The sequence below is a fragment of the Triticum dicoccoides genome, chromosome 5A (genome assembly GCF_002162155.2).
Source record: "Triticum dicoccoides isolate Atlit2015 ecotype Zavitan chromosome 5A, WEW_v2.0, whole genome shotgun sequence".
NCBI classification, from domain to species: Eukaryota; Viridiplantae; Streptophyta; class Magnoliopsida; order Poales; family Poaceae; genus Triticum; species Triticum dicoccoides.
The window spans coordinates 257,342,193-257,351,402 of record NC_041388.1 but is presented as its reverse complement, the minus strand read 5'-3'; positions in this window follow the sequence as shown (position 1 = coordinate 257,351,402).

Below are 9,210 nucleotides of genomic sequence, written 5' to 3'. Positions count from 1 at the left end.
GCTCCAACACAAGTCCGTTTCGTCCGTTTTGTGGTACGCCACACCCCTCCCGATGAACAGGACCCCCGTTTCGACCGTAGGAGGTCCGTTCCGTCCGTTTTGCGGTACGCCACACCCCTCCCGATCAACAGGACCCCCGTTTCGACCGTATGAGGTACATTTCCTCCATTTTGCGGTACGCCAGACCCCTCCCGATCAACAGGACCCCGTTCAGGCCTCGTTTCCATCGCTTGTTCCGTCCAAGCCCTCCCGATGAACACGACCACGCATTCCATTCCGACCCAGCCGATTGGCTCCCACGCGTTCCGTTGCCTCCCGATGAACACGAAGCAATCCGTTGCTTCCCCATGAACACAACGCATTCCGTTGCCTCCCCATGAACACGACGACGACGATGTTTCTCCGTTCCGACCCGGCCATGTACACGAGCCCTGGTCGTACGTATGCGCGAGTAGGCGTTCGAGACCCCGCCCGTATGTACACATATGTGGCCATATTTTCTTTCTTGTACCCTGGCCGCTGTACGTATGTGTACATGCTACGTGCGCGCCTCTACTACGACACGTACGCGCCTCTACTACGAAACATGTGCGCCTCTACATCCACCAGTATATATGTACGTACACGTTCGCGACCAGAATGACAACGCTACGTACGCTTCGACCAGGTGGGTCCCGACTGTCAGGCACTTCCTTGCCTACGAAGATGTAGCTGGTGGGTCCCAGCAGTCAGGGGGCGAATCATTTTTTTCCTCGGACGCACTTCCTTGCATGTGAAGATGTAGCTGATGGGTCCCAGCAGTCAGGGGCAAACGTTTTTTTCGTGAAATACGGTGGCCGTCCGGTGGGTCCCCGCTGTCAGGTGGAGGAATAATTATTTTGCACGTAATAAGGAGGCACTTCCTTGCTGCGGCCGGTGGACCCAGCTGTCAGTCTCTCCACGTACGGTCCACGTTCGATGGAAGCCGTTCCTTGGCCATGTTTACCATACCGCGCCGAGAGCACCAGGACGGTGGACAACGGCGAGGCCTAGGAAGGGGACGACGTGGAGCCGAGGAAGACATGGCAGTGGATGCCCATGCGTAGAGGAGTATGAGGGTTCACTGGTTCACTGCGGTGTGAGGCTACCGTCACCGCAGAATAACAGGGGGTGTGGGTGAGTAGAGGGATGGCCTGGCCAGCGGTGGGAGTAGTAGGGGGCGGTGAGGCCTCCGCCGCATCGCAGCCGGCCATGGGAGGCAGGAGCACGAGGCACGACCGGCGCTGGTTTGGGCGGCTGGAGCAAGAAGACCAGAGGTTGAAGAAGCACTACGGTCGTTGGATGGACATCGTACGGTCACTAGAGCTAGAATCGTGCATATTGACTAAGTTGACAAAGCCCTTCGTCCCCGTCAACTTAGTAGGCCCACAAGTCAGCCTGCCACTATACTGGGTCCCAGCTAACAGGGGGAGTATTCATTTTTTTTGTGCGTAATAAGGAGGCACTTCCTTGCGTGCGAAGATATAGCTGGTGGGTCCGAGCTGTCAACGGCGGTAACGTTTTTTCGCGAAATATAGAGGCCCTTTCGATGGGTCCCTGATGTCAGGTGGAGGAATCATTATTTTGCGCGTAATAAGGAGGCATTTCCTTGCGTGCGGCCGTGGACCCAGCTATCGGCCTCTCCACGTACAGTCCACTTCAGATGCATGTCGGTCGTTGACCATGTTGACCAGGCCATGCCGAGAGCACCAGGGCGGTGGACGATGGCGAGGCCTAGGAAGGGAACGACACAGAGGCAGGGATGACTCGGTAGTTGTTTCCCACGTGTAGGGGAGTACAACTGTATGAGGGTTTACTGGTTCGTCTACCATCGTCGGAGAATAACAGCAGGTGTGGGTGAGTAGATGGATGGCTAGGCCAGCGATGGGAGTACGGTGGGGCGGTGCGGCCTGCGCGGCAGCAGATCTGGCGGCTGGGAGGAGGGAGCAGGCAGTCCCGCCGGTGCTTGTTTGAGCGGCTGGAGCAGGAAGAGCAGAGATTAAAGAAGCACGACGGCCATTGGATGGCCATCCAACAGTCACTGCTTGTGCGTCAACCTTTTTTTAGGAAAGCCTCAAATCTGTGGAAAACAGCATACAACCCATCTGCCATTATTTCTAATAATTTACAGCTCATTTGCTAATTATTAAGTTTTTTTAAGCCCATATTCTTTTTGTTAGCATTACAACCCATATTGTGGCCACGGTTAAAAAATTATACGAAATTTTGCATATTTCGGTGCGGTCCAAACTGTTTTTAATCCCGAAATTTCGACTCACATTCAAATTAATTTTAAAAATAAATGTATATCAATATAAAATCCAACAAATTCTCCACGCATAAAAATTAATGTAATTTAAAATCTTGAAATGAAAAAAAAGATATTTGAAACTAATTGTCGAGTTGATGTGTTTTAAAAATGTACAGCCCATTTCTCTTTACTGATGGGTCATTTTCTCGGCCAGCCGAATGAAAGCTCTCCTCGTCTTGAAAGATTTGCAGTCCAACAGGCCTGACAAAGCGACTTACTTGGCAAATCACAAAAAACTGGGCTGTGACCGTGGACCTAGCTGCCAGCCTCTCCATGTACAGTACTCTTCCGATGTAATGTCGTTGACCATGCCGCGCCAAGAGCACCAAGGCGGTGGACGACAGCGAGGCCTAGGAAGGGGACGACACGGAGCCAGGGAAGACGCGGCAGTGAATGCCCACGCGGAGAGGAGTATGAGGGTTCGCTGGTTCGGCTGCGGTGTGAGGCTGCCGTCGCTGCAGGGCCTGGCTAGCGGTGGGAGTAGTAGGGAGCGATGAGGCCTCAACGGCAGCACAGCCGGCCACTGGAGGCAGGAGCAGGCGGTCTCCCCGGCGCTAGTTTGGGCGGCTGGTGCAAGAAGAGCAGCGATTGAAGAAGCAGCAGGACCGTTCGATTCAAATCCAACGGTTACTACTGCTAGAATCGTTTGTTGACTAAGTTGACAACACCTGCGTACGCGTCAACTTAGTAGGCCCACAGGTCAGCCTCCCAATCGGTGCGCCCTAGATGTCAGTGGGAGGAATATTTTTTTCGCGTAATAAGGAGGCAGTTGATTGCGTGCGGCCAGGCCAGCGAAGGGAGTAGGGTGGGCCGGGGAAGCCTACGCGGGATCACAGCGGGCCACAAGAGGAGGGAGCAGGCAGTCCCGCCGGCGCTAGTTTAGGCGGCTGGAGCAGGAAGATCAGAGATGAAGAAGCACGTCGGCCGTTAGATGGACATCCAACAGTAACTGCTGCTAGAATCGTGTGTTCACTGATAAAGCCTTGCGTAAACAAGTCAGCCTCGAAATCTGTGGCGTGTACAGCCCATTTGCTATTATTTTTATAATTTTTACTCATTTTCTAATTCATATGGAATTTATTGCAGCCCATTTTCCCTTTTTAGAATTGCTGGCCATTTTCTCGTCAGTACCAGTGTCAAAAAATTAACTAAATATGTGGGAAATTTTGAAAAATCGCAATTTTTTGCTGCGGAACGAAATATTCTTAATCCAAAAATTAATAGCCATACTAAAACAAATTTAAAAATAAATTAGTACTATGTCATGTTAAATCCAATGAAATACGTATAAGATATGAGTGAAGAACAAAAACAAAAAAAGAAACTTATATCCCATTTGCTATAAATTTTTTGGAATTTTCAACCCCTTTTGATATTACTTCTAATAGACATTGACCATACTCTTAAGCCAGGCCGAAATGCATCCCTCCTCGTCTTGAAAGATTTGCAGCCCAGTAATTCGGAGAAAACAAATAGGCCTAGCTTGGGTATTCTTCAAAAAGAAATACTGGGCTACCTATTTTCCCAAAGAACTGGTGCATGAGCATTTAGCTTTATTTATTTATTTAATTATTTATTTATGTTTAGGGGACCATGAGCATGTACCTGGGCCAGATTCATGTGAGAGCCTCCCTTCCAGTTAATTATGGGCTTCTCTATTGGGCCTTCATCAGTGGGCTGCATGTTATCAACAAGTGGAAAATATGTTCCGTACGAAAAATAGTATGCGCTACGTACGGTACGGGGCACTAAAGGATCGAACCGTGCAACGACTTCCAAAACATTGTGTTTGTCATTCTAACAACACATTTATTCAACCAACAGACGAAACATACTACTGATTGTACATTGAAAACAGCAGCAGCAACAACCAGGGCTGGGGGTGCAATAGAAGCAGTAAGCAGGCCAGAAGAGTGAAGACGCAACTCTCTCTTCCAAATCAAACATCAGCCATCATTACAAAAGGGCTACAAAAAAGAACAAGTGTATGCATCAAACTAAATAAAGATCCTACTACACCAAGTGTACGCATCTAACTAACTGGCTCAGTTAGGCGTTACTATTTATTAAGCTATGGAGATTGGCTGACGGCTTGAACCAGATGGGTGCCTGACGGGGGAAACTCCAGCCAGCAGGTCGAAGTCTGATACTTGCGACCCTCTCTCCTACTTTGGGCTGCAGAGCATGGCGGCACATATCAGGGTATGGTGCATGCAGAGACGCATGGTACGCTGTGTACACACAGTTTTGCCTGATGAATGAAACCGCGCTGCCATCATGATCCTTGCATGGTACTGAGATTGTCCACACGTGAAACAATGGGCTTAATTACCTCTGTGGGGAGCGAATTCCAGCCACTCTTTCGGCGGACGCTGCTCGGTTCTGCCATTGTTAGTGCTTGGGTTTCGGACGAGGGGGGAGGCGCCTTAGCGGGGATGGAAGATTGGACGAGATTATGTGCGGACAAAGATGGAGAAGCGAATATGTGCTGCGGGAAGTGGACATGTGATGATGACTACAGCACGCCGCTTGACTTACGAGACACATACCAGCAGCGTAGGGTCATGTCGATGCCAGACAACTTGCTTGAGTGATCTCAGTACTGGTACTCCCTACAGTGCTATGCCCTAACTTGCTTGAGTAGAGTAGTAGAGTAGGAGTCTACTCTACTACTAGCACCGGAGGAGTAGTATATTCTAATCTAAAATAGTTACAAACTTCAATGCCCGAGCGTGGAACGACTATGAACCGTGCTCAAAGACCATGAAGGCGTCTCGTCCTCTTCCTCCCTCCCTCTCGCACCGCCCATGAAGGCGCCTCGCCGTATCTGCGCTCCATCTTACCCTGCCATCCAAACATCTTTTTGGTTAGAGTTAGTTCACAGCTAGTTCAAGGTTAAAATCTAACTCTAACCTCTAACTAAGTTAGAGTATCCAAACAGGGCCCGTGTCTACGTGGTGTTTGGACATGGGCGACAACCTCAACGCCAACGGTGCTGCTCCCGTTGCACCGTATGTGTTTCTGTCCTTCCTGTTCGAAATCGTGGTAGAATTCATGTTTCTACTCTATATCCTACTACTATGCTAGTCCACATGATTAGTTTCATCTCTGTTATAGCCGTCATGGTTTATTTTGTGCTTATTCGGATTAAATCTCGTAGTAACTTGCTCATATATTCAACTGGCGCAACGTCCCCTATAGCCACTCCCGTTTCATGGACGGCCTGGTCGATGCCTCCAAGGAGCCCTTCATCCACTGCTATGAGTGCCCGATGCCGTTTTGTGGCTCGCCAGCGGACATGGTGCATCACCTCACGGATGCGTGCAGCGGTCACTGCTGGCCCTTGGCGGAGAACATCAAGTACGCGACATGCTACCCGTTCACCATGCCGGAGTCGCTGGAGGATCACCACCGCCTGCTAGTCTCGGAGGAGGACGGTAGCGTCTTCCTCTTGACCGTGGGCACCGGCGAGGCCCGCGCAGGCCGCCGTCCCGTCTCTGTAATGTGCGTCAGGGGCGACGCCGCTGACGCTGACACTGACACGAGGCCGATGTACGGGTGCGTGGTCAGTGTTACTACCCCTCCGGGTTGCGTGGGCGGCGACACCGGCCTCATCGAACGGACTTGGACTCTGTGGAGCTAGGACTATCCCGCCAATGTGGACTTGGAAAACCCATGGCATCCTTTACCCGCCGACGCGGTGCACGGGGACTCCAAGGAGGTTCACCTGGACATACGCATTATCAAGTTAAATGTTGATCATTAGTCTTCGCTCAATGTAATCCGCTGTTTAAGCATGTGGAGACTTCCATGCAGGATCTTGCTCTATTGGAGTATCGCGCATGAATAAAAGTGTATCTGTTTATGGTTTAGTCTAGAATCTTCCATGTATGAATTTTTACTACAGTACTGGTGAAAGACTTATGATGAACCATTTCTTACATCTCCTCTGCCCGCTTCCAAGTCATCCTGATTTAATCCCTCCGTCTAGGTGTATAAGGGCATGGTTAATATTACTTAATAGTATAGCCAACTGTTGACTATAAGAAAGTGCCATGTCATTTGTAGCTAACATGTATAGCAATCGATACTCCAAAACTAATTCTTACTAGTGTGTATGCACGTGCAATGCACGTCTTAACAGTATGGTGTGATTCCACCAAAAAAATACTTTGAAAAATGAATTCCGAGCAAAAAAAATATTGTTGATGCACACGAAATAGAGTTTAGAAATTTACTAATTGGTAGTACAAAATGCAACTACTGCCTGCGGTCATCCAGAAATTTTTGAAGAATACAAAAAAAAAGTACGTGGTGGAACCCACAAATTGTTTACTTCAACTTTAGTTTCTCCTCCAGACCATCTCACATCGGCTCACAACCAACTCTTTTTTTACTCATCACAACCTGACAATTGCAGCATAGTAGAGGAGGCATAGGTCTTCTTTTCAGGAAGGTATGACATGGTGCAGCGATGGTTCCAGAACCAAGTAGATTCAGCTGTAGGCACTGTTCACTAAGAATCCCTCCAATATCAGCCGTTAGATTTAGGAGATGAGTAGCTAGGATTGATGTTCTAGGTGCAATCCAGGACTCGTATACTATATAGTAGTAGTAGTATAGATAGTATAGAAAAGATCATTTCTTGCAAAGCACAATAAGTGTTATTTCTTCACAAGTTTTGGATGCATGTTGAACAGTTGAACGCTTTTGTTTACAAAAGATACCTTTTTTTATCTATTTCACCTGGATATTTGTGAGCTCTAGAGATGAAATAATATCCGAAGAAACCTATCAATACCCATTACACATGAGATGACCCCCACATCCTTTGTCAAAATAAACAACTCCCCGATCAAAGCATTTCACTCTTTAGTGCAATGCACGGGCACCTTATTACTATAGATTAGTACGACCAAAAATTGAACTAACATTATATATAGTACGATAAATGCTGATGCATGTCACCTAAAATTATATCATTCAAAACTATGTTCAAATACGAATCCAACGATATAGTTTTTGTTGACATACACTAACATTTTGTGAGTTAAATCTTCAGTCAAATTCAATGGGGGACTAATAAACCACGATCGATGTAGTACAAGTGTAGAGGGCGGTGCTGCACGAGAGTCTCACCTCTCACCCCGCTCGTGGCGCGGAAGTAAAGCTGTCATATCACAAAACCCAACCACTCCCAGTAATAAGTGGCCTGGTAAAATAAACAGACAAGCAACCATCACATCCCTCCGTCTTTTTTACATTTCATCTCTCTGCATTCACTTTCTCCGGTTCATCTCGCACACTCGATCCCTAGCTACTACTCCTAGGGCCAGTTCTTTTGGCGGCTTCCCCAGCTTTTCCCACAAGACTAGTCACAGTGGAGAGTAACAATAAGGCGCCTCACTCATTTATTTGGGCTTCTAAACTACTACTCTGTCCTGGTTTATTCCTCACCATTGTAATTTGTGCTAAATTTTGACCAAAGATTTAACTGGTTTATTCCTCACCATTGTAATCCCTCCGTCTAGGTGTGTAAGTCATCTTACGAAAACCAAATAATCCCAAAACACTTAGGCGTGGTGCATTAACTTCTACCTCGTTTCTTGTTTCTTGACATATCAACCAATAAGAGATAAAGAGTGTGCATGCTTTTAATGACTTGAGATATCAAACACGACATGCAGTGGTTAGTTCATTGCATGCAATACTATTAATTAGCAAATAAACATTAACATTTCTCGTTTTCTCCTCCTCCTTGCTCACGGTGCACAGCCTAAGAGCAAGTACAATAGAGACTAGTCAGCAGGCTATAGCATCTTCCACATCAGCAAAATCATAGCTGGAGGAGAGAGAAGTGATAAGAAAGGACCAAGCGGGCGCTTCGCGAGTCGTCGGGCGATAGCACAAGCAACGAGGAAAAGGAGCCTGCATGCAGCCCATGCGAGCGCTACGGCCGGCGTTCAGCTCCCCCCAGCTAATCATGTCACTTTCCTTTGCCTAGCACAGTATGCATGCATTAAATGTATAGCCAACACTACAGCCATTCTACTGTATGAACTTTTTCAAATACAGGCTACAGGTGACATGGCTCTACTATAGAGCCGGCAGCAGGCTTTACTATTAACCTTGCTCTAAGATGACTTACTCACCTAGACGGATTGAGTAGTGCATGTGACATGCACTAACATTTCATTAGTTAAATTTATGATCAAAATTTAACACAGATTACAATGGGGACCAATAAACCAGGACGGATGTAGTAGTTATGGGATTACTAATCTAGAAGCCTAAAAGAATTGGCCCCTGGTACTCCTACTTGTAGTAGTACTCAAGTTGGAATTCCAATTGCACGGCACAACTTGTTAGGCAAAAAATTTGATACAGGGTGTAGGAAGCGGTTTGGGAATTTGCATGCCTTTCCGACCAGTGAGATACTCCGTACAAAGTACGATAGAGAAATAACCACAGAGAAGGAAGCTAAAAGTAAACAATCAAACGAGCATTTTTGCATTTGTTTTGCATTGAATCGTTTCACAAGCTTGACTAGTGTTGTTTTTCTACTTTTACAAAAACCGCATCGTAATGTTAAAACGTGCATTTGCACGTACATAAGTAATAGTAGTACTCCCTCCGTCTAGGTGTATAAGTCTTCCCTCCTTCTTGGTCATAGTGCACAACCAAAGATGACTTATTGACCTGGACGGAGGGAGTAGCACAGCCTGCAAGCATATATCGAGAGAGACGTGTAGTGCGATAGTATATAGTAAAGTTTCTGCTATACGCACGTACTTGCAAAATGCGTACGAATACACAAGGTTTCCAAAATTTCCCTTTTACATACTTAATTAAGGACGATAAAAATTCCTGAATGTTCGGGA